We start from the raw sequence: 25,447 nt of genomic DNA on the forward strand, positions 1-25,447 counted from the left end.
TAGCAATAGTAGAATCCTTATTCTGGAATAACTATGCTGGCCAATTTCCCCTTAGAGACAAGCCCTTACGGTTTTCCAGCCGTCTGGCTATTCTGGTTCAGGGTTACAATCACACTTGTCATACTTTCCCCAATCCATAAGCTTTGCTGTAATGAAGCACTGTGACCATTAGGTGGCAGTGCGACCCGCAGCCCATTCAGGATGGATTATACTGTAGCTCAAAACTCTCTGTGGTACTTGGGATGGGAAAGGCCAACTAGACCCGGTCTGTCCCCTCTGCAAGGGCAGAACGTGGTCCACAAACAGAAGACTCATTGTTCTATTTGGGAAGAGCAGGCCTGGGGCAGAAGACTGAGGGGCATTGCCCAAGATGTGGAGGGGTGCTGGAACAGGAAGCAGGGGGGCAGTGGCAGAACTGGCGGGGGCAAGGGTGGAATAGCGGGGTGGGGGGGCAGCAGCTCAGGACTGGGGTCTGGGCAGAGCTGTGGGTATGAGGGGAGGCTGCAGACTGGAAGAGGGGATCAGGATTGAAGGGCGTAGAGCTTTCACTGGCTTTGGAAGCCTTCATGCTCTCAAAATCGCCGCCCTGGCTTTCCCACAAATCCCTCCAGTGCCTCGTTTTGGAGGCTTCGCTTGCTGTTCCCCAAGTTCATTTGCATGCATCTCCGGCCTTAGGAAGAAGCCACGTCCCCGGAGCCCTGGAATTGCTGGCTGGCGGTTGCTGCGCAGCCTGGAACTCCAGCTAGGAATCTGCAGAGGAGGCTCTGGGGTGTGCCCTGCAGGGAGGAGACTTCCCAGCTGGAACGAGTAAAACTCCCTGAGCGGCAGGAGAGCTGACGTAGCCTCTGAGATGGGCATAGGGAGAGGCAGGCGTGTGCTATATACAGGTAAGCAACATGCAGTGCAATGGCCCCAGGGGATGGGGGAGGATTATCGTGCCAGGGGACCTGGCTAGGGTAATCACAGAAGAGTGGGCAACAGCATTATGGGATGGATCCAGGAGGCCCTTATGATGGGGTGTATGAACTGTATGCTGCAACAGAGGTTAATGGACAGAGCAGCTACTTTCCTGTCTGCGGCTAATTAATGGACTAGCAACAGCTGGCATCAACGGCTGCAGCTCAGGCAGACCAGGGCGGGTGCCAGAGAGGCTGGGGACTACTACAAGGAAGCTCATTGGCAGCCTGGCAAGGAATGACCCAAGGAAGAGACCCAGAAACCACCTGGAGAGCTGGGTGAGATTGCTTTCCTTCCCCCTACGAGGCAGGGGAAGCACCTTCTAAAGCCCTTGGGAAGGTCAGGGTCTGGCTACTGAAGAGTAGCGGATATAGGGTGCAAGAGAATGGGATGTTAACGGCCCAGTATATTGTGCAATAGTCCTTAAGTGCGGGGGGACCGAGCCCCCTCTGGGGCATCTGCTGTACTAGTATTGCAGAGGCATGTAGAGAAGCCTCATTCAGGGGTGGCTGCAATGTTGGGGCACATCTGGGTGCAGGGACTAAGTCAGGAGCCTAAATACCTGTTGAGGATCTATGTCTCAGTGTTGTCCCCACCCACCCTGAAATTCTCAGGACAGGCTTGCAGGGCAGTTCTGGGCTAAAAGGAAGCTGGTGTCCTGAATTTCCCTAGGGTCTGGCAGTTGCCCTTCTATGAAATTAACTATTCCCATTTGACTCTCTGCCCAGAAATACACCTCTAACCCGGTAATAAAACTTCCCCTATAAAAAACTATTCCTATCAGCAGCCTGCCAAAGTCCACCATGTTTGGGAGATGCAATTGATACCTTGCAGGGTGGAGAGTCTGTATCTCTGGCAGCTTCCTGCTCTGCTTCCTCTTTCTGAACTTTGTCTCCCCATGGATATTTCATTCCTCAGTTTATTTCACTTGTTTACTGTCCCATCAAGGCACTTGAATGAACAATGGTAACTGACCTCATCCATGGTCTGGTAGGTTGAGCAGGAGGCTGCAATCCAGAGACCGGGTCCTGTTCCTCCCCTCTACTTCTGACTCACTGGGTGACCTTGAGCAAGCTACTTCCCCTCTCTGTGAAATGAGGCAAGTGCGAATGTTTCAGGCATGAAGGGCTTTGAGGTCTGAGGATGGAAGGCTCTGTAGCCACACAAAGCCTTTAGTTAGTGAGTACATTGGCTGATCTAGTGGGTAGGGCACTGAACAGGACTGGAGACCTAGATTCGGCCCCAGCCTCTCTGTTTGATCATGGGTGAGTCATTTAACCTCCCCTGGCCCTCCGTTCTCCAGCAGTGAAACCGGGATTAAACTTCCTTGCCTTCCTGGGTGTAGTGAGGATAAAACCTATTCTGATTACCTTGTGCTCTGATCTTACGGTGATGAGGCCCCGGGGACCCATTTCTCTCTCCCCATCTCTTCCAAAACTGGAGCTTTTGACCAATCAGTTTTGCAAAAAATGCTTGCTATGTTCTCAGCCAGCCTAGAGAGAACGGTCAAAAGTCAAATTTTCCATCTGTTCTACCCCAAATCTCCTATCTGTAAAATGGGGGTGGGGTGCTGTTTAGGAGTGTGGGAGTGGGAATCAGCTGTTAAAGAAATCCCTGGACCTCACTCCCCTTGTAGCTTCCTTTCTTGGCCAAGGCGGTGGAAATTGACGTTAGTTCCTGGTAGCAGCCTTCTCCAGTGCAGGGCAGAGGTGCCTGCAGACTCCTGTCCAGCGGTAGCGGGCACACCGTAGAATTACTGGAAGTGAATGTCCTGCAATCCCCTGCGAGCTGGCCAGCATTTCATCTTTATACCTTGTCGACATGATCTATGAGGTGGTAAGCAGTGTCTGTCTGGGTGGAGGCAGTACCACTAACTTGTCATGGATATATTAAAGCAGGATCTTTGGCATCTAGGCTGAGTGGACAGAGGGGCCCTAGCACGGCCGTGACTCAGTGGGGAGCAGCAGGAGGGGAATATTTTTTTCTGCCCTCAGGCAGAAGGAAAGAGAGGGGTGGATGGAAGTGTGTGTGTGTGTGTGTTGGGGGAGGGTGTTGAAGTTATAATGGGTTGGGACTAGGGTGACGGCATAGAAAGTGAAAAATCGGGGTAGGGGGGTAATAGGCGCCTATATAAGAAAAAGCCCCAAATGTCGGGACTGTCCCTATAAAATCAGGACATCTGGCCACCCTAGTGTAATTCAGTCTTGTTTCAAATGTAGGGTTAATGTCTGCACAAGGCTGGGCTCGCTGTATGACCCACGTTCTCCTAAGATTGGCTGTAGTGTTGGCCGGAGCATGTGCCCAGGTGGATTGGTTGGTAGAAACGCTGCTCTGAGGCTGCCGTACATTTAAATGGGCACAAGCTGCAGCGTTCAGATCCAGGTCCAAACCTCTTTGATGTGCAGGGCCGTTTGGTTCAAGAGATGTGGGTCACCCGATGAGAGGTGTCCTCTGCACAATTCAGATCTGAATTGGGGTTGGCCCAGCTCAGAGAGGGGGCACAGCTGAGCAGTGCAGCTCTAGAGCTAGTCTCCAAAGCATGGGGTGGGGGAGAGGGAGGAGGGATTGGCTTTGCAGTGTGTAGTTGCCAATACATAGTCATTGCAGATGCATCTCAGCATGCTTTTCACAGGCCATGGCACGGGCTGTCTCTGTGGTTTTCAGTCCCTTCCAGTCTGTCGTCCTTTCCCTCACCCGCTGAGTTAACATGGTTGTACCCACTGCCCCTCGGTTGGTGAGATTTTCTCTTGTGATGCTGCTGTCCCCTCTCAGCTCAGAGTATAGTGACTTGCCTCTGGTGTAATGGCCCCAGGGTGATGGTTGCGTGTGGCTTGCCGGATATTGCCAAGGTCAGTGGAGCAGGCTAGCTGCAATAACTCAAATGCCAGCTTCCCACCCCCACCACATTCATTATTTACCTAACCACCCGCCAGCTGCACCGTCCTGCTCTGAAAAAACCCAGAGCTCTATGATCATTTCACTAGCTCTGGCAGCAAACAGAAGCCGCAGAGGAGAACAGGGCTCAGCAAGCCAAACTGATCCCCTCCCCCATGGGCTAATCCCTGGATCAGACTGGGGTAGGATCTTGCTGCTTGAGGTGAGTCCTGGAGCCTGCAGCTGTACAGCGTCACTCCTGCAGCCCTTGGGAGATCCTCTTGCTTTTTTCCCCTCCCTCCATCTCTCAAGCATGAAAAAAGAACTAGCTCTGGTTTTAGAGTTTTGGTGCATCTAGTCACCATCCCATGAGGAGTCAACAGGGCCCATGCCACCCTCTGCTGGACATTCTGCAGTGGTAAATCGTTCCCTAAACTATTAGGGCTTGAGTGGCATAGCCACTGCCTAGCATGTTGGCACTGTGGGCAAGGGGAATTCTTTAAGCATCTGCACACATTAGTAAGTGTATCCTGTGCATGAGACATGGGTGTGTAATACACCTGCCACCCATGGCTTGCTATGGAGGTCCAGTAGCCAAGTATTCATTTAGCTTATACTTTGGAAGGGACCAGGACGCTGAAGAGTTTAATTTGTGCTCTGCAATGAATGAAGAGGTGGCCAGAACCCATGGAATATTCAGCTGTTGTTCCCCCAGAGAAATTGCCCGTGTAGCTCCTGTGGAATAAGCTGTTATGCAAAAGCAACTCTGAATAGCTCCTCCCGTGCACACTTATTCCAGAATAAGAGCATCTACACAGGCAGCTACTGCAGAACAGTGTATTCCATTCTGTTTCCCCATGTAGACAAACCCCTGAAGGATAAACATTTGATAGAATCTGGTGTGTAGGTGGAGATGCCCCTTGTGTGTATTTGTTCAGGCTTCGGGTACAATTCTCTGCTCTGGGCACAGGGCAGACAGGCTAATGTACAGCAGCCGTTTATCCCTTAACTGCTGGTGGCAGCAGGAGTGCTGTAATAATGGGGTCTTTGCCTTGTGAGCCCAACTGTAAAGAGCTGGGTAGAGTGTCACAATAGCCTAAATCAATCAATGGGATGGGAAAAGGTGTAAAAGGGAAGGTCGACTAAAACAGGCCTGCTGCTATAGTTCTGTTATAGGTTACATTATGCCTGGTAAACAAGGGACGTGCAGGACAGGAACTCACTGACCCAAAAGTGGTGTGATGGGAATTAGGCCTAATTAGCGGACAAAAGAATGAGGGGATGGGCTATTCCACCCATCACTTAGTCAGCCAAGACCTGTATATATTTTGCAACACAGCTGTAAGCCTGTGACCAGAAAGGCAGCTGAATGCAGTGCCCTAAACAGCCCAACGCTGGTACAAGTTTGCCAGGTCTTGGAGAAGACAGTGTGTGGTGGGCCTTTTTTCCTGCAGCGAGGTGCTGAACTCTGCTACCAGCACCCTGGACTCTGAAGAATTTTAGATCTAAACTTGTCTGCAGTGTTGATCCCAGGATATCCCAGAGACAAGGTAGGGGAAGTAATAGCTTTTACTGGACCAGCTTCTGTGGGGAAAGAGACAAGTTTTTGAGCTGCCTGGATAAGAGCTCTGTGGTGCTGGAAAGCTCGTCTCTTTCACCAACAGAAGTTGGTCTAATACAAGCTATTACCCCACCTGCCTTGTCTCTCTCTGACCCAGACTTAGCTGAAATCTACTGAGTGGGTAGAGGAGGTTTGGGCCAGGAGGAATTGTATTATCTTTTTCTGAGGAGAGAAGAACTCTAGAAAGAGATACCTGAGCCTTTCCCCTCTTATCTTCACAGTGACATCGATTCCAGCCATCGTCATCAACATCTGCGTGGCTCTGTCACCTGGACCTGGACTCAGCACCATTGAGGAAGATATGCACCAAGTCTCCTTGCTGAAGTAAGTTAACCAGCATTCAATCACCTCTGGGTATAGGCAGCAATAGAACCGGTGACCACGTGAGATTGTGAGCCTTTCGCCTCTGACTGGTTCAAGTCCAGCCCATGTTGGAAGGGATGCAAAGTGGCTACCAGCTGATGGTTGTTGGCTAGCCTACAAAAAGTGAGTTGGAGGGTTTACAATTACAGATTCCACTGGGAAATGGCTTGACTAAACAAGTGTTCGTGAGAGAAATTCCCTGTGTCAAAACCCGGGGAGGGGGGGAATCAGTTTGAGTTTATTTTTTGATAACTTGACATTTAAAAAGCATGTCGTACCCTGCTCTAATCAACTCCATGACCATGGGGAATGAACTTTTTCACTCCCAGCAGAAAAGGGAGCTCAAGCCAGGTCATGCTGGTGGCCTAGAGCTTCTAATACTGCACAGCCTTGCAGTATCTATCTGTCTGTTTCTTTTTAGGGCTGTCTGTCTGGTACCTTTCACCAGCATTAACCTATTTTGAATAGTTTTAAGCACACAGGAGAGATATCACATACTAAAAACTAGAGCCACTGCCCTTTGGTATCAGAAGCATTTATTTACATTTTTGTAAACTCTGTTTACATTTTTGTAAACAGTGGAATAAGCTGTTTACAGGTGAGCCCCCTCCTTTAAACAGTACACATTAAATGGCAAGCACATTAAAAGCCCAGGTATACAGGCACAGTGTAAAATCCATTCTCCTATTCTTAGTCTCTGCTCCCTGTGCTTCTGAACACTCCCTCCGCTCTTGTGAAGGGCAAGGTGTGGTGGTGAACAGACAAAGTGAAATCTACTCCAAAGAATCTGAAGTAGTTCAAGGTTCCCTCCCTCTCTGCCTTTGAGCTCCCCTATCAATTTCTGGGCTTTCATAAAAGATCCCTTCCTGATCTTTTGCTTTGGGGGGGGGGGGTGGGTAAAAGGCCACAAGGAGCAGCAACTATGAAACTGATCATACATAGTGGCGGTGTCCCAGCCAAAGTAAAGCAGACATGGTTTTAGCCCGATCGGTTACAGTTGTAACGAGAGTGGATACAAAACTTTAAGTGATTATATTGATTAGCCCTGAACACCTCACAGTAATCATCTTAAAAAAAAAAAAAAGGATGTGTGGCACTTTAGAGACTAACCCATTTGTTTGAGCATAAGCATTCGTGAGCTACAGCTCACTTCATCGGATGCATCGGCTGCTACTCTGAAACCAGTAATCCTCTACAGTCCCCTCCCGGAGCTAGTGGGGAAATGGCAGTGGTCTCAGCGACCAGGCACTTAGTAACCTCTTTAAAATAAGAAGCACACAGCTTGCCAGGACAGGTGCTAGCTAGGGCCTGTGAAGGCTGTGTTGTGGGGAGACTGGGGATGAATGTGGCCACCAGGGATCATTGCTGGAGCCAAGACTTATCTTTCTGTATAAGCCTGGAAGAATTTGAGGGGAGGAGAATGGAAGAGCCTTACTCTAGCTCCTGTGTGGGAGCAGAATGAGGTCCCTTCCTCGCTCTTGGGCGGGGTGGTGCTGGCCTGAGCCAGGAAAGGGGTGGGGGTATGGAGGTGGGCTAGACAGAAAATTGGGCTGTGCCCCAGCTCTCCGTGGCCCTGCCCCTGGTCCTCCTAAATTCTGGCCCCACCTCCTCCCAGGCCCTGCCCAGGCTGTAACTGCTCCTCAGCTCCCTGCTGCCCTTCAACTGCTTGTAGCCAGTAACAGCCACCAGACAGGGGGACCTGGCTCTGGGGCCAAGAGCCTGGAGCAGCAGCCATGGGGGGCAGGGCCCAGGAACATGGGCCAGAACGGGCAGCCCCAGACTCTCCACCTGCCCTGGACAGTGTGCCCTGATGGGCGAGGACACAGGGTCAGGAGCTGCTCTTTAGCCCCCCTGCCACTGCGGGTGGCGGCACTGCCTTCAGAGCTGGGCGCCCAGCCACTGCTCTTTCCGCTCTGTCTTCAGCCCTGGGTGGCTGACTAGCAGCCGCTGCTGTGGGGGAGCTGATCACCCCTGCAAGCTGCTCCTGCAAGCTCCACCCACGCCCAGTGCAGCCCCTGCTCCCAGGTGGTGCTTTATTAAAGAACCTTGGCATCAGCAGCAAGTCTATCTGTGGGGCCTGGAAAGATTTCAGTGCCTTTTTTTATTTCTTCCCAGCCTAGCGAGAAAGGAGTTAATGCCATGAGAATTATACCCATGGGTTGCGGTGAAGGCTGAGACAAGGATTCCCAATTCAATATCTGCAGCTGTCAGCTTGACTATGATCTTGGGGGCATAAAATCTGCAAACACACTTACGGTAGCACCAGCTGCAGAGGAAACTTACTGGCTACCAGCAGAGTAAGGAAGAGCGAGAACCCAGACGGAGCAGAATTCAAACACAAATTTTTGCAATTGTGGTTTCCATTTCCCCAAGCCTGTGGGGGGGCAGCACCATGGCCTCAGCCTAAATTGTAGAAGGGAAACTGGGTTGGTTGTGCTGCTTTGATCAGCTCAGCTCTCTGGATCATAAAGAATATGGTCGCACCAATGCATGCCAACCCGACCACCACAGCGAGGATGTTGATGGTTCTTGCGGTGTCCGAGGCGGCCTTTGCTCCTGCGGTATCTCTGCGTGCTAGGCACTCCTCCACCTGGGGACAGAGGCATGGGCTAATTAGTGATGACATTTTGTAAACTGCTTTCAATCCCCAGTGTTTACAGGTCTTGTACCTAATGAACTGTTTTCCCCTACAACAGGTAAAATACGAGATCTGTTTGACAGGCAGGTAAAAGAGAAACCAGACCAGATTCTGCTCGGTTATAAATCTAAAGTCGCTCCACTGATTTCACTGGAGTTACTCTGGCTTTACACCAACAAAAATGAGAGCAGAATCTGGACCATCAAAGCTAAGGTCAGTTTTCAGGCACTCAACTTGTAACCCCCTTTGGCTTCAGAGGTGCTGAGTTCCTAGGAGAGCTGTTGGGTGTTCTCTGCACCCCTAAAACGAGTCCGTAGGTATCGCGCTGGGCAGACAATCCATGGCTGTTCCTGAACATTTAGGCTTGACTGACTTGTCCAAGGCCATGCAGCAGTCTGCTGCTCTCATGCCTGGAGACGGGTACTTCATGGTTGGGTAGGTCAGCTTTCCCTCCTAGGGCAAGATGATCCAAGTATCAGAGTGTGGGTGGGGGGAGGAATTTAGATTAAATCTCTTCCCTTTAACTCATTTGTGTTGCAACTAGATTCTATCAGGGGATCAAAAGTCTCAGCTTCTCAAAGATACTGAGATCATGTAGCTTAGTGGTTCTCAACCAGGGTACGTGTAACCCTGTGGGGGGTATGCTGAGGTCTTCCAGGGGTACAGCAACCCATCTAGATATTTGCCTAGTTTTACACTGACAATTGAAGTCAGTGCAAACTAAAATTTCATACAGACAATGACTTGTTTATACTGCACACAAATGTAAGTACAATATTTATATACACTGATTTATTTTATAATTATGTGGTAAAAATGAGAGGAAGCAATCTGTCAGTACCAGTGTGCGGGGACACTTTTGTATTCTGATGTCTGATTTTGTAAGCAAGTAGTTTAAGGGAGGTGAAACTTGGGGGTATGCAAGATGAATCAGACTCCTGAAAGGGGTACAGTAATCTGGAAAGGTTGAGAGCCACTGCTCTAGCTCTTGGTGGTATGACCCACTCCCACAATGGTGTGGGGAAGGGAAACTTGGTACTGTTCCTTACCTCTAACAGAGGAATAACATCCCCCCTCTCTGTCTAGAAAGCTATTTGCAACAGAGTTCTGCTGAAATAAGCCAGCAGTGACCAGAGTCACCAGTACAGCCAGGTTGAGCAACAACCTTGATGAATGAACCATCTAACTGAAAGAAGTCTCTTATCTGGTCTACGTCATCCTCCTGTACATTGGTTACCTGACTGTGTTTCCCTGCATACATTTTAATATTTTTAGTGCTGGTGAGAAGGGTTTGCCGGCCCAGGAGGCAGCTGTGCAAGACTCCCCCAACTCTAGTCAGTCAACATGTTTCACCTTTGGAGTGACCCGCCCCCTCCAGGAGGTGAGTTGTTTTCCCTTCAAAGCATTCTAACACCCAGTGGAACGAATGAAACTTGTTCAGACCTGCTGAAGTTTCCATGAAACTCTCCTTCAGCCAGTCACACCCCAATCCAGCAAAGCTCAAGAGCGTCACTGAAGTCCCATGGGCTTCCACAAGGATTATATACTAGTGTTTTAAGTGCTCTTCTGGATTAGGGTCTTAGAACTTGTCTACATTTGTGTTGAAGCCACCAGGGCAACTAATGCAAACCCCTAGCATACACGTGCTGCACCAGTGCAGTTCACTCTTGTTTCATTGACACTAGTTTACATTTGTGCAGCTGAGACCGTCACAGACCTGGCCAAGGTCCGGAACATCACAAGCAGGGTAGTGAGCTATAGCGGCCAACAAATGAGAATTTTTTTAAAAATTATCTTTTTTTAAAGGGTCTCCTTGCATTTAATACACAAACTAAAATGCCCCAGTGTCTATTTAGCGATTCTGTATTTTAAGCCCTGTTGCTTTCCTGGTTTTGAAAGCTTTATGGGTTAGGCAGAAGCCACTGAACTCAGCGTGGGTTTAGAAAGTTTTTGCTGCTTACAGCAGAGCTGACATCCACTCTGAGCTGGGAGGAGAACAGGAAAAGCTGTTGGGAAAAACTGCCCAAAGCAGTGAATCCCAAGGAAGGGGCTGGCTGAGATGATGCTTTTAATCTGATTTTAAAATCAGTTTTCCTTCCTATTCCCCATTCCTCCATTCACAGGTCCCAGTTAGCCAGCTCCTGCCAGACCCCCCACCCCGGCCACACAAGCTGCCTGCCCATAAGCGCATGGGGTCAGAAACAGCAACATCAAATCAGATTTTTTTCGGACTCAAGCATGTGGAGTGACTGGACTGTACAAGGCATCAAAATGGGATAAAGGCCTGACCTTCCCCTCTAGGCCCTTGCTTCAAATCTAGTCTAGGTTAGGATCAACTACGTATGGTTACTTTGGCTGTGAACAGTCTGCGCTTGAAACCAGGAAGGTTTTGAAACAGAGGGACTATGAAGTTCAGCTCTGGAGCTGAACATCCCCAGGGTTTGGATTGATCTAGCTTTCCTTTTGTCATCCAGCTGCCCCTTTTAAATGGCCACTGCCTTAAAATCTAACATCAGAGACTCCTGCGTGGGAGCCAGAGCAGAGTGTAACTACTAATGCATCCCATCAGCAGCTATCTGAGTATCACAATATTACTGCAACAGGATTCCCACCATGAAGCCTTGGGTAATAACCTGGCAGCTGCCAGGTTGACTTTGCCTTACATGAGTGGCGCTACTCCAAGGAGGTGCAGACCATGGAAACGACACCTCCCCATAGGCACTAGGGAACGTCCCCAACAGCATGAGCAGGCTTTCCCCAGCCTCATCACCATGTAGCCCTCTGATGGGCACCTCTTTATTTAAGGGGTCAGCAGAGGGCAAGGGGCTCTCCTGCCGTGCATGGGAGTGCTGTTCATGCTGGCATATCAAATGTAAAATAGGGTGGATCCCCGGTCATCTTTATTTTGGAGGGGACGCATTGGGTCCAGCATCCTACTAAAATGATAGGAAGATACAAGAGTTGAATTCAACTGCTGTGTGTGAGAAGGGTTATTTTGACATTGCTTTGCTTTTACAACTTTCTCCCCTGATTGTGGGTCACACATGGCAATGGGGGGGCGGGGGGGGAGGAGGAGTGTTGAGTTGTCTCTTGTCTAAATTAGACTTGTAAATGTTTCTTATTCTGGACACTAGGGCTCCAGGAATGCACCAAGAAAAGTCACATGCATCAGTGGGCATACTTGGAGCCTGTCTGAAACAAGTCTACACCTAGACTTCGCCACTACTGTGGGTAAGGAAATACAGGGCACGATATTCAAGGCTGCACGGGAACCTGCTCATGCCCAAGGAGAAGCTTAAGAGATTTCTCACGGCTACATCCCTTACGAAGAGGAACAGATTGAATCATCATTGTCTTTGGTGCCCCTATACTAACTACAGGGTGGAATAGGAGCATCTAACACCTTGACTCCTTCACTGGGGCTGAGCAAGTTCCTGACAGCCACCCAACCCACTTCCACATGAACATGACCATCTTGAGCTAAGCGAGGAGTTGAACATGAGTTCAAGACAGGGGGGGTATTACTTGCACTGAGGTGATAGTTCTGATTTAAGAATCCTATTAGTCGCTGCTGCCATTGTCTTGATTCTTAATGTTACCCTCTCACTGTACAGTTAAATCAGAGTTGAAAATCATGGGCTGTGCGAAAGTATGGCTCTAAAGGGTTTCATATTGCTTAGTTCAGGGCAAGATGACTATACCTGTAAAACTGGGTTTTAAAGTCCATTTACTTTGCAGACCTGCTGTAGGAAGTCTTCACTCTTAGTAATCTGTGTGTGTGGTGTTTATGGGAGACTTACTGTCTTCACATAATCCCTAATAGGTCATGAGCTGAGCAACTCACTTAACCAGCTGCGACTAACTGTCAGTGTGCTGCATTCCTTGCTGTTCTGCTCATGTCAGCGTAGGTGCCTCAGGGTTTCACGTGTAGACAGGGCTGCACAGCCCGTCAGTGGGACAAGAAACCAGAGGGGCTAAGTTCTGAGTCTCACTCCCCAAATTAGCCACCTCTACCACAAGACTAGTTAATGGAGGGGGGAGGTTTCAGATCAGGCAGATTGGAAAATTCACACAAGTACACCTTAAATTTGGGAAAAAAATTTTTTTTTGTTGCTATGGGAGCTGAAAGCCTAATAAAGCTTTGTCTAGAGGCATCATTGTGTCAGTCAAATGAAATACAAAAAATGTATCCATCTGCTTTTTTAAAAGGGCACTGTTAAAGATCAGTGTGCCCAGGAGAGACTTTAGCCTTTATAAAAAGAAAAGGAGTATTTGTGGCACCTTAGAGACTAACCCATTTATTTGAGCATGAGCTTCTGTGAGCTACAGCTCACTTTATCGGATCACTTCATCCAATGAAGTGAGCTGTAGCTCACGAAAGCTCATGCTCAAATAAATGGGTTAGTCTCTAAGGTGCCACAAGTACTCCTTTTCTTTTTGCGAATACAGACTAACGCGGCTGTTACTCTGAAACCTGTCATTTAGCCTTTATGTTGTCCTGGTAAAGTGGTGTGAACAGTCAGTCATCTATGTAGCTACTCCAATATGAGAGGGAGAAAAGACAGGACACTTAAAAGTTTTACTAGGCCCAGCTAGGCTCTTTGTTAGGATGAACTGTACCTTCATTATTACTTGAAACCTACCTTCCTTCTTTTGTTAATGTGTAGCTAGTTACTTGAATGAATTAAGCTGGCACACCTGCTTTGTTGTTAAACCTAGAATAAACACCCTTTCACTATCCAGTCATGGTTGTGTTACGCTTCTGCAAAGGGATTGATGTGCTAAACCCAGAACTAAAACTTCCCCAAATCCTGGGATAGGTTAGATCTGAACTTTCCAGCTTCTGCCTCTCTAGAAACCCCCTAAGATGACTGACTCACCTGTTGCTTGTGCAATGGTTAAAAATGTAGAGGGGGTAGACTTTGTCCAAAGATCTTTCAGAGTAGATAGAGCAATGGTCCAGTTGAGGAAACCCTACCTCTAGAGTAGCCAACTCAGCAGTATTAAACAGGTGGGAGAATTGCCTGCCTTGCTCCCCAACAGACTGTGCACAGCCTCGCATGTTCAAATCCCAGCCGATAAAGGGGTAGGGGGGAGACTTCTCTCCCGCTCCCTTGGGTGATCCACCTCAAAGCATGAGATCTGAATGTTTGTGTCAGAGTTTGCATAGTTACAAGCATTCGTGTCAAAGTCATCACTCAGCCCTTAAAAATGTCCAGCCACAGAACTAAGGTGAATCAGTGAAAATGGTGTGCCCACTTTTGTGTTACAATGAGTTAAACTTGGAAGGAGGATTAGATTTGTAACCAGTAAAAGGTGATTTCTCTGTTCAAACACAGGGGGGGGAAAAATTTCCATTGATAATTGGAATTTACAGCTAGTCAAAGTGAGAAATGCTGCTTGAGAACTTGCATTTGATTTAAGGATGTTTACTTTGTATATTTGGACATATGATTTCAGTTTTTCTGAATCAACACCTACTGTCATCTGCCTGCACCTGTGAAAATTTAAACATCAGGGGAGGGGTGGAAATCCTTAATCCATAATTTTGGGCAACAACAACCATTAAAATAGACAAATCAGAAACTGCTTAAAAACAAACTGGTATATGTCAAAATTATTTTTTTAAAGTAGTATCAAGTTCAGCAAAGTCTATAAATCAGAGGTGGGCCACCTCCAGCCCGTAGGACCATCCTGCCCAGCTCAGGAGCTCCTGGCCAGGGAGGCTTCCCCCCAGCCCCTTCCCTGCTGTCTCCCCTCCACCGCAGCCTCAGTGCGCTGCACCGAGCAGCATGATAAGGGGTCAGGGGATAAGGAGCAGGGGGGTTGGATGGGTCAGGGTCCAGGCTGTTTGGGGAGGCACAGCCTTCCCTACCCGGCCCTCCATAAAGTTTTGCAACCCTGATGTGGCCCTCGGGCCAAAAAGTTTGCCCACCCCTGCTGTAGATAGAACATAAATTGATACCACACCATGCCCTCAAACTGGTTTTCTAAGGACATTAAAGGCTGTCTGTCTTTTATACTCCCTGGGGCTGTGAGAACTTAGCCATTCAGTTTGTCCTTCAGGATAAAGGTTTAGATGAGGTCTGAGAAGCAAGGATAAACCAAGTGCTAAGATATACTACTTGGTATGCTAAAGCAGACCTTGGTGCAATATGCTGCATAAATGTAATGGGCCATCAGATTGAGTAGATTAGAAGAAAACCACCCATAAATTGTAGAGCACCAGGTTAATTATGATTGCAGCTGTGTTCCATCTAACAGCTCTAGCATGTGCCACAAGCACTCCTTTTCCTTCGGAGAGAATTTCATTTCAGCAGCCTGGAATTTCCAGACCCTAGTAGTTGGGGAACTAAGCCTGTTATCAGCAGTTTTAGGGAGAGGCGTGGTCCATGTCAATTCTCAGGTGAGAAGCCCCTGACAAGTCACTACTGGGAAAGGGGATGGAGCTGGGATTTCTCCAAGGCTGCTCTTCCAGGACCTTTGTTGGGGGGTTCCCTTGTTTCATATAATTCTCCACCAAGTAGGGTGCTTCAGATTTCAAACCCCTAAGCGGCTCTGGCAGCTAGAAGGGAAGGGGAGCAATCTCTTCCTCCTCCACTCCCACAGCAGGGTGTCTTGGGAGGCTACAAGGGTGGCTGAGGAAGGAAGGGGTGCTATTCTACCTTTTCTCCAGCCTCCTGGCTGCTGCTCTGGGTGCGCTTACATAGCTCCACCCCTCTCTCAGCTTTCTAGCTCTTGAGCAGGGTGTGTCTGCTCCTCTATCCCTCCTGCAGTCTCCCCTTTTGGGCCCTCCTGCCTAAACTGATGCTTGTCACTTTCACCCTGACCACAGGCTTCTAAACAGCAGAGGTGAAAACTGACAAGAAGTGGGTTAGTTTTCACTATGGGCAGCTTGAGAGAACTCTGAGCTGCAGACTCAGGATGACAATACTGCATTGGTTCACACATACCATTACCAATCAGAAAGATTCCTGAACAGCAAGAAGGGATAGATTTTCTGGGTTTTTTTAAAGCTTAGATTCTGCAGAAACTGATAGCCCTTGCCCTCTGATTTTTCAAACCCAGCTAAACAGGTAAAAAGAACCCACCTAATGCAAGTGTTGATGGAGAGGTAAGTGGTGGATTAACAGAACAAGCACTACACCCAGAGCAAGACTAAAATGTGTTGCATTCAAAAATCAGCAGCAAAAGTTGAACTCAGTGGGCCAAATTATGCCTGGGTGAATTTGGCCCATTTGTTCCAGTAAGTGAGAAATCTGACTGATTGCACAAATGCATTCTGGCTGTGTTGTGGAGTTGTTCTATCATTCAGAGACAGATCTTTAAAACTAGTGGATTACAGTAAAACATCCCCTATTCTAAAGCTTTGCACTTTTCATGCTTCCATCTCCAAGTGTGGTACTCTGGCAGCTAAAGCAGCGTTGTCCCCACTTTACAGATGACAAAACCAAGGCCAAACACAAACTGAGGTGCTGCTTCTGCCACTAGGTGTCCTGATTCTCAGCCCAATGCCTTCTCTGGTGCACCATGTGCCTAGTCACGCAAGGAAATGCTGCAGTCCAATCGTTAGTGAAAACTAAACTAGCATTGACTTATGTCCATGAAAATCAAGTCACACAAGGCTTCCAATCTCTCTGCTTGTTCCCAAGAGTGCTGAGCACCTGTAACTCCTACTGAAGTCAGGGGGAGATGATGGTATTCAGCACTGCTCTAGATCAACCCCAGAAACACCACTGCAGAAGATAATAGTAGATGGAATGAACACAGGGAAGTAATTCATTGCCATTAAGATAAATCCAAGTTACAGATAATCAAACATATGGGGAAAAGCAATTGAGCAGATGGCTTAAATACAGAGCAGAATAGGGAAAGATGTAAGCAGCAGCTCTGTGTGGTTTCCTTAAGCACAGAATCAGAGCAAGATGCATGAAAAGGGAAAACTAAGGTAAATAAGGAGTCTATAATTAAGTGTCCGTACAACAGTGCTAGCAAGTTCTCAAGCTCAGTGAATGTCACAGATTATTAGTTTCACAGTAATGAACTGGGCTGAGACATGAAATTGCTGCCCTTTGCCAGGGTCTCAAAGTGCTCAAGTCAAAGTCACTGGGACTTGGAGGTGCTCAGCAGGATCAGAGCCTAGATATGAAACCCAGGATGGACAGAGCAGAGGTCTGTAATGAAGGGGTCATCCTCAATTGAAACTGATCTTTGTTTTGTGCACCACTCCCATGAGGTTCTTCACTGTTGTAAAAAGATGCCCTGCAGCTGCATGTTTGGTGTACGCAATAGGGATACAACTATATGTCCTTTAAAGAGCTCCCATTAACCTTATGCTCAAGGACATTGAACTAGCTGCATTACGGTGAAGATTTTCCAGTGCCTTAGGGCACTGCTCAAACACCAAACCCCACAGCAGTCAGCTGAAATGGATACCATTACTCAGTGCAGATTTGCTCTTTGGGGTGAGGAGCTTACTGATTGTTTCCTGTCCCATTAGGGGGTCTCTGTGCGGGCCAGCCATTCAGGGGCATATGAAGGGATATTCAAGCCCTTACCTTCCTCTGAGCCCAAATCTACTGTCTTTGCTCATCTAAGGACTTGTGTAGAGCACCCCAGTATCTGACAGGAGGTAGGGAAATATTTGCAGTTTACAGATGGGGAACTGAAGGACAGATCTGTTAAGTGCTAGATTCACAAAGGGACTTAAAACCCAACATTTAGGCCCCTCTGACATACACAAAATCTCTGCTCTGCTGCTTACTCCTCTAGGAGCCTAGCGTCCCCTATGTTTCCACTGGTAGGCATGAGGACGCTCAGGAGCTGCTTCGAGCCCTTGCTCATGCCTAAGCCCTGAAGGGATTCTCAAGCAAAGCATTCCCCTAGCGATCTCACTTGGGTGGGTGAGCTGAACATACCCACACAAAAAGACAGCTGGGGCAAGCAGGGTAGGAATTTTGGAGGCAGATGCGCATCCCTGTAATACCCAAGTGCCCCAATCACCAGGCTACTGTCTCGCTCACTGAATACAAAGTGAAACAGTGTCAACCACAGAGATTGAGACACCCACCCCCACAATACCCAACAGCTGGGTGGGATGGGCATTTTCCTGGGAGGTGAGAGACCTAGGTTCAAGTTTCTGCTCCAGATAAGGTAGATCTGGGATTTGAAAACAGGACTCCCACATCCCAGGGGAGTGCTCTGCCCCTGGGCTATTGGCTGTATTGGGGTCCTCCCCCCATCCCCTGGAAAAATGGATGACCTGGTTGAGAAAGCTAATTCTAGGAGAGAGTTCATGGCTGAGAATCCCCATGAAGGTTAGACACCTCCCTCTAGCCTGTTGTCAGGTACCTAGAGGCCCAGATCCATGGGAGTTAGGCACCTAAGACCCTCTGTGGATTGGACCCTAAGCCCCACTCCTTTCCTCTGCATTTCACTCCTGGCTGGCTTAGGCAGCTCCCTGTTCAGAGTGCTGGCTTTTGAGAATCCCTCTCTTAGGGGCCTAACTCTCCCCTACAATGCGTGTGAAGCCTGGGCGCCTAATTGGGGGCTCTGAATTCCACTGGGTGGCAGGACACCTTTTAAAATCTAGTCCTTAGCAACTTGCCTGAGGTAACCCAGGGAGTCTGTGGCAGAACCAGAACTGAACCCAGATCTCCTGAGTCCCAGCCCAGTGCCTTAACAAAGCCATGCTTCCTCATCTGAAGCCCTTGGGGGTTACATTTGTAAGACGCTGTGTAAAACTGATCACTGTGCTGCTTGGCAACAGTTTTATATTTAGTTCGGATCAGTCCACATTTGCCCATTTCATCCCTGACCACTTCCAGACAGTCTAGATCACGAGTCAGACAGGAGACCAACAGCAGATTCCACCAGGTATGTGGTAGAAGAGGAGGAGAGGGCGCTGGGTCTGTGTTTGGCGAGATGAGATCCTCAATTCAGCCAGTTGCTCAAGGGATTGATTGTCTAGGCAAATCTCTCACTAATTCATTACAGAGCCTCCACCTCTGAGAACATCACGGATAACAATCTTTGCCATTCTCTAGCACCTTCCTTCCAAGCTTCTCTGAGCGCTGTACCCTCAACAGTGACTTTAACCCCTACGGAATGTCACAAGGTTAGGAAGGGAGCAATGCTTTACACAGTGGCAAGTTATAGCCCAGAGTGGTGAAATAACTGGCCTGAAATCTTCCCTCTCCCACCAACAGAAGTTGGTCCAATAAAAGATATTACGTCACCTGCGGTCTCTAATTTGCGCAAGATTATACTGTCTGATCATCATCCTGGAGGGAGTCCAGTCTTAGCTCTGAAAACTAGGGCCTCTCTGGCATAAGCGTTATGACTTGACTTAAGACCATGAGCTGTGTGGAAATGGGAGTTTCTCCTCTTCCCCCCTCCCCCCCGAAAATACAACCACAGCAATGAGTTATACAGATTCCTCCCTGTTTCCTGTGTAGAAATCACAGAATTACCGGCACAGGTGGGCAAGGTCTCCCTGCATGACTTGGAGCCTTTCATTAGCTTGTTTGTACGTTGTGAGAAAAGAGGTCTGGCTGAGTGCTCGGCTGCTGCTGGCATTTGCTATTGTGACACTGGGGAGAGTTTGATTTGGCAGAGGAGTCCTGATTTTGGGGCCAAAGGCACGTCTTTAACGGTTTACGGCACCTGGGCAATACTTGCTCAGTTTAAAACCAAACTGCTGTGGGAAGTTCATGCAGAGGTCTTGCCCCCCACCCCCATTCCTAGCACACATTCAGCTTATCACAGGTGCCAGCCCACCGAGGTAGGCAGGTTGCCATTTTACACACTGCTTCACCTAGCTCCGTGGTGCTCAACCAGGGGTATGCAGGGGTCTTCCAGGGAGCACATCAACTCAGCTCGAGATCTGCCTTGTTTTACAACAGGCTACATAAAAACCACTAGCAAAGTCAGTACAAACTAACATTTCCTACAGACAACGACTTGTTTATACTGCTCTAGGAATGGAGTGCTGACCTGTGAGTACAATATTTACATTCCAATTGATTTATCTGATAAATGGTTAAAATGAGAGAGTCAACAGTTCAGTGACAGTGGGCTGGGATGATTTTGTATTCTGCAGGTCTGATTTTGTAAGCAAGTAGTTTAAGTGAGGTGAAACATGGGGTATGCAAATGTGACACATGGCCAGAATGCATTAAGAACCCTGCAGGATAAATAACCCAAATTCAACCTCTAGGGACCTGTTATTAGATGCTTGTGTTTTTGTGTGGTTATATATATATATATATATATATTGTTTTGAGGTTGACAGTGTAACCAAACGGGTACTGTCTATGCTGAATTCTCCTTTTGATCTCTGGATTAACAGATCTTAACATTTAAATGAACAGTAAATATAGTGATATCACTGTATTGATCTCTCTTTGAAATGTAAAGCAATCACCTGTGAATGGTGGAAAACAGGCAAATGCCTTGTTAGTTAACTACCAGTGATGCTTAGGAAATAGGTCCACTTCAAAGTCTTGATGATTGCCTATTGTTGCTTATTGCCTAAGAACTCCGTGCTGTCAAGGGAAGGCCTGGAACTGTATTAAGGTGTCTTGGGTCCTGATCCTTTTAATCTCAGATCTGCTTGATGCTTTATGCAGGGGAAGCTTGAGTCCTAAGACTGAGATCTCCGGTCCCACCTGGATCACCGCAAATATGAACATTGGACTATAACCTATGGACCAACTCTGAAAGGACTTTTTGAAACTACAAAGCTCACCATCTCTACTATAAAACTGATCTCAGAATGGTGCTCATGTCTGTATGTATACTGATCTTTTAACCAATACTCACTTTAAAAAAAAAAATAATAAATTCTAGTTTAATTACTAAGAATTGGCGGTAAGCATGTACTTGGGTAAAATCTGGAATATTCATTAACCTGGGAGGTAATGTGTCCGATCCTTTGGGATTGGTAGAACTTTTTTATATGATAAGATTTTCAGTAATCCTCATCATATTTGACTTGGGTGTCTGGGTGGAGGCCTGAGGCTGGGTTGCTTTAAGGGAACTGTGTTTTGGCTTCTGGGTAACCAGAAGCTGTTTTGAGGCTAGCTTAGTGGATTTAAGTACTGGAATGACCACCAGCTTTGGGGATTGTCTGCCCCATTCTTTGCAGTTCACCCTAGTTAAGGAACTTCAGTGTGGGACCCCGGTCACAGCAAGACAAAATTCCGACTCCTGAAAGGGATACAGTAGTCCGGAAAGGTTGAAAGCCACTGACCTAAATTATAAGCTTTTGGGGCCAGGGACTCCCCCCCCCCCCCCAGTCTGTCCAGTGCCAAGCACAATGGGGCCCTGGTTCATGACTAGGTCTCTTAGGCACTACCCTAATACAAACAATTATTAATAATTAGACCCGAGCCAGCTCAGTTGACACAGTGCTTAAAACAGCAGCAACCCTTCTATACTAGGGTTCCCTGAGTCAATAACAATGGTGCAGATTCTTCAGTGTTATTAATGTCAGGTAATTTTGGCCAGATTTTCTGAGAGAGAAAAGCTAGAACAGTGACTGAGCCCATCCGGGTTGCATGATTCAGTAGGTCCTGGAGTGACAGAAGCTGCAGCTGGAGGAGAGAACTTCTCCTGCAGGGGGTGGAAGTGGAGCCCAAAAGGGCTTGTTGACCAGGAGGTGCAGCACCAGCATAGGGAGAAAAAACCACAATGAACGGGGAGCATCGGGGCCCGCACCTTGGAAGCACAGCGCCAGTGCGAATGGGACCTTATTGCAACAGAGGAGCCAGAGACCTAGTGAACGTAATGGCCGGACTGGGTCAGACCAAAGGTCCATCCAACCCAGCAGCCAATGCCAGGTGCCCCAGAGGGAATGAACAGACCAGGTCATCATCCAGTGATCCATCCCCTGTCGCCCACTCCCAGCTTCTGGCAAACAGAGACTAGGGACACCATCCCTGCCCATCCTGGCTAACAGCCATTGATGGACGTATCCTCCATGAACTTATCTAGTTCTTTTTTAAACCCCGTGAAGCCCAAAACTATAACAACATCCTCTGGCAAGGAGTTCCACAAATTGTGCACTGTGTGGAAGAAACACTTCCTTTTGTTTGTTTTAAACCTGCTGCCTATTCATTTCATTTGGTGACCCCTAGTTCTTGTGTTATGAGACGGAGTAAACACCACATTTACTTTCTCCACACCATCTTGATTTTATAGACCTCTATCGTATCCCCTCCTCAGTCGTCTCTATTCCAAGTTGAAAAGTCCCAGTCTTATTCATTTCTCCTCATACGAAAGCTGACCACACCCCTAATCATTCTTGTTGCCCTTTTCTGTACCTTTTCCCACATATCTTTTTTGAGATGGGGTGACCCCATCAGCATGCAGTATTCAAGATGTGGGCGTACCATGGATTTATATAGAGGCAATATGATATTTTCTATCTTATCTATCCCTTTCTTAAATGATTCCCAACATTGTTTGCTTTTTTGTCTGGCACTGCACATTGAATGGATGTTTTCAGAGAACTCTCCACAATGACTCCAAGATCTCTTTCTTGAGTGGTAACAGCTAATTTAGATCCCATCATTTTCTGTGTATAGTTGGGATTATGTTTTCCAATGTGCATTACTTCGCATTTATCAACATTGAATTTCATCTGCCATTTTGTTGCCCAGTCACCCAGTTTTGTGAGATCCCTTTGTAACTCTTCACAGTCTGCTTTGCATCCTTAACTATCTTGAGTAGTTTTGTATCATCTGCAAATTTTACCACCTCACTGTTTACCCCTTTTCCCAAATCATTTATGACTAAGTTGAATAGGACTGGACCCAGTACAGACCCCTGGGGGACACCACTATTTCTCTCTCTGCAATCTAAAAACTGACTATTTATTCCTACTCTGTTTCCTATCTTTTAGCCAGTTACCGATCCATGAGAGGACCTTCCCTTTTATCCCACGACAGCTTACTTTGCTTAAGAGCCTTTGGTGAGGGACCTCGTCAAAGGCTTTCTGAAAAATCTAAATACACTATATCATCCTTGTCTATGTGCTTGTTGACCCCCCCAAAGAATTCTAGTAGATTGGTAAGGCATGATTTCCCTTTACAAAAACCATGTTGACTCTTCCCCAACACATTGTGTTCATCTATGTACCTGACAATTCTTTACTATAATTTCAACCAGTTTGCTGGTACTGATGTTAGGCTTGCTAGCCTGTAATTGCTAGGATCACCTCTGGAGCCCTTTTTAAAAATTGGCGATCCGGTAAGCGGAGATAGAAAACAGCATGCTGACTCCGCATGGAGAACAGATGCTGACTTGTTGCCCCAGTTTAAGAATGGGAATACCAATGGCTCTCACCCCCTTCGATGCCGCGAAGGCAGCTCCCTCTGTGGACAATCTGCCCTGAGCACAGAATAGCTGCTGCTCTCTGCACGCAGAAAATGAACACAGGAGTTTAAAAGGGCTACACAGAGAAAACAAAAAGCATCACAGGTTCACATCTACCCACACCACAGAGGAAAGGGGATACAAAGTGAAGTCCCATGACTATGCTCTATGTTCTCCTACACTAAAGTGGGATCCTAAAGCGGCTCATATGGTCTGATAGCATCTTCCAGGATTCAAAGGGGTTTCTTCGGAAATTGTTAATGATCTACATTATTCCATTTACATGTAAAAGACAAAGGAAAAGGTCTTCTCATCATGGGATGTATCAGAGCACTGTGCTGAGCGCCAGGCTGTCGGGTTTCCCCCTGCGGATCGGCTTTGTCACTCCCTTATTGGAGGTAAAAAGCCATAGCAGCCTACAGCCAAATGGCCAGGCCAGTCTCGGAGGATTACGATCAATTTAAAGTGGCCTTGATCCTTAAATTCGAACTGACTCCCCAGGTTGATCAGAAAAGATCTTGGGGGGTGGACTAGAAGGTCATAGCGACTCAGCTGCAGCATTACCAAAGGCAGGGGGAGGCTCTCCCTGAGGGGAGCAGCACAAAATGGTCAGGATGGAACAGGTTTAGGATCTGTCCCCCCCACAATCTTACAAGGTGGGTAGGGCGAGGAAGCCAAAAGACCTCTGTGCCACAGGCTGACGAGTATGTGGATACCAGGCCTGGTTCTTAACAGAAGACCAAAGGGGGACTGGCCCAAGCATGGGACCTAGGAGGGGGGAAATAGGCAGGTGCAGCTCAGCAAGGAGAAATGGATAATCCTAAAAAGGGCAAAGGGAGCAGCCCCAAGATGACTCACAAAGAGTTAAAAGCCCTCCAGTCTCTGGGAACAGGCCACAAGTGAGCAAGCTGCCCAGGTTTCAGGTGCCAGGGGACTGGCCGTGCTGCACGGCTGGTTAACATACTGACCGTCCAGCTGGAGAGCCAGCCTGAGTGGCAAAGATCTGGCGTTAACTAGGGTATTCAGCCTTGAGAGGGAGGGGAGTTCCACATCCTGTACATCGGGCATATGGCTGAATTTACTCAGCCATCTGTACACAAGTTCTCTTCCTCACGGGAACAGGAAAACCCGATCCCCAATGCAAGTTAAGGGGCAGACATTTTAGGGGTGGAAGGACACTGGCCTAGCCCAGACCCTAGTAAGGCCCCAGGGGGCGAAATCACATCAAGTGCTGGAAGGGAGATGGACGTGGGTGCTAGCTCCCAAAGGTAGAACCATTTGCAGAGCCCTTAGCCCAGACCCCGGTAAAGACTGCTCAGGACTATCTGGGGCCATTGCAATTGAGATTTCATAAAGAAGTGATGTGGCAAGCTTGGGGCAGAGCCCAGCCCTGCTGGCTGCTGCCTTGGCAAACAGAAGGCTTTGTTAGGCCACAGGAGCTGGGAGGAAGGTGGGAGCATCTCCTCCTCATTGTAAAGAGCAGGTCAGCTCAGAACACTTGCACAAAGCTAGGAAATGGGAGAAACGTGTCAGAGCGGGAAAGGGGAAAGACTTCTGCACAGGGCTCCATAATCTGCATCAGCCAAATTGGCTCTGACGCACAAGGTCAGAGGCAGTGGCCCAGGGCCAAGGGATTACTCAACCAGGGATTGCACCAGAGGACACAGAGTCCTGCCCCATAACCGGATGGGCACAGAGAGGACTCTGGCTCTGGAGGATTGAATCATAGGATTGCTCCCCAGGAAGGAAAAGGTTTCCTCATATGAAAAACACAACCCAGGGATGAGGATGGATATCCTGAGAAGGCATACTAAGAATTGGAGGGGGGGATATGGCTCCTTCCCATCCCTGATTTTGGGTAACCAGAGCCCAGATGGCAGAGTCAGGAATGCGGGATCTCATTCACAAAGAATACAAAATTTGCTCACACACAGAAGTTACTCATAAAATGTCTCTGTCAAGACATGCTCCAGCTGGTCTCTAGACAGCACAGTCTCAATGGAGGGGGAGCTGCCGTAGAGAGATCTGCACAGAGCAACTCACATGTTCTATAACGGTAAAGTCCTGCGGCCTTTCCCAATGTGCACTTGCGAGGCCACCTTACATACCCTGGGACTGCTCATCTAAGAAAGCCTGACGCATTTCAGCATCAGATTTCCCACCCCTCCTCCACGTCTCCGCTCAAGGTGCAATATTTGAACCTTCCCTCAGTTTTTTGGCACTCGGGGGGTTATAAAACCATCTATCTGTCAGAATACGCAATTATTTCACCACGCTCGGTTTCACCAAAACGAACAGCCTAGTTCATAGATTCCCAGACGAGGGCCCCAAAAGAAAACATGCAGAAGAGTCGCAACAAGAGATAAATTTCAGAGACCGTAAAAAATACAGAGCGAGTCACTGAGACCGAGGCCACATTCACGCTACAAACTTTGGTTGAGGCAAGTTACATGGGTATCAAGGCCAGGCAGTCAGTACATCACTGGGGCATGTGCATAGTCAACTCCTTGCACTCTGCAGGAGGGCCGGTGTTGATATACAGGGCTTAAAGGGTTTCAGGCAGCTTGGTGCCCCCCAGCCATGGAGTTTCGGCAGGGGACTGCATCCCCCAACTC

The 25,447-nt window shown here is 48.0% G+C and overlaps 2 protein-coding genes across 4 annotated transcripts in view; one reads left to right on the plus strand and one right to left on the minus strand.

Moving 5' to 3' along the window:
* Positions 1-6,782, plus strand: part of ST14 (ST14 transmembrane serine protease matriptase) — an 88,080-nt gene extending 81,298 nt beyond the window's left edge. Inside the window, exons 20-23 of the transcript XR_012155949.1 lie at positions 676-887; positions 1,906-2,056; positions 2,594-2,793; positions 5,674-6,782. The gene's annotated coding sequence lies outside the window, so the exon portion shown is untranslated. The remainder of the gene's footprint in view (positions 1-675; positions 888-1,905; positions 2,057-2,593; positions 2,794-5,673) is intronic.
* The window catches only part of ZBTB44 (zinc finger and BTB domain containing 44), a 154,275-nt gene continuing 135,162 nt past the window's right edge, over positions 6,335-25,447 (minus strand). For all 3 annotated transcript variants that reach the window (XR_012155950.1, XR_012155952.1, XR_012155953.1), the window contains one exon: positions 6,335-8,405. The gene's annotated coding sequence lies outside the window, so the exon portion shown is untranslated. The remainder of the gene's footprint in view (positions 8,406-25,447) is intronic.

The sequence above is a fragment of the Lepidochelys kempii genome, chromosome 22, assembly GCF_965140265.1.
Source record: "Lepidochelys kempii isolate rLepKem1 chromosome 22, rLepKem1.hap2, whole genome shotgun sequence".
Taxonomy (NCBI): domain Eukaryota; kingdom Metazoa; phylum Chordata; order Testudines; family Cheloniidae; genus Lepidochelys; species Lepidochelys kempii.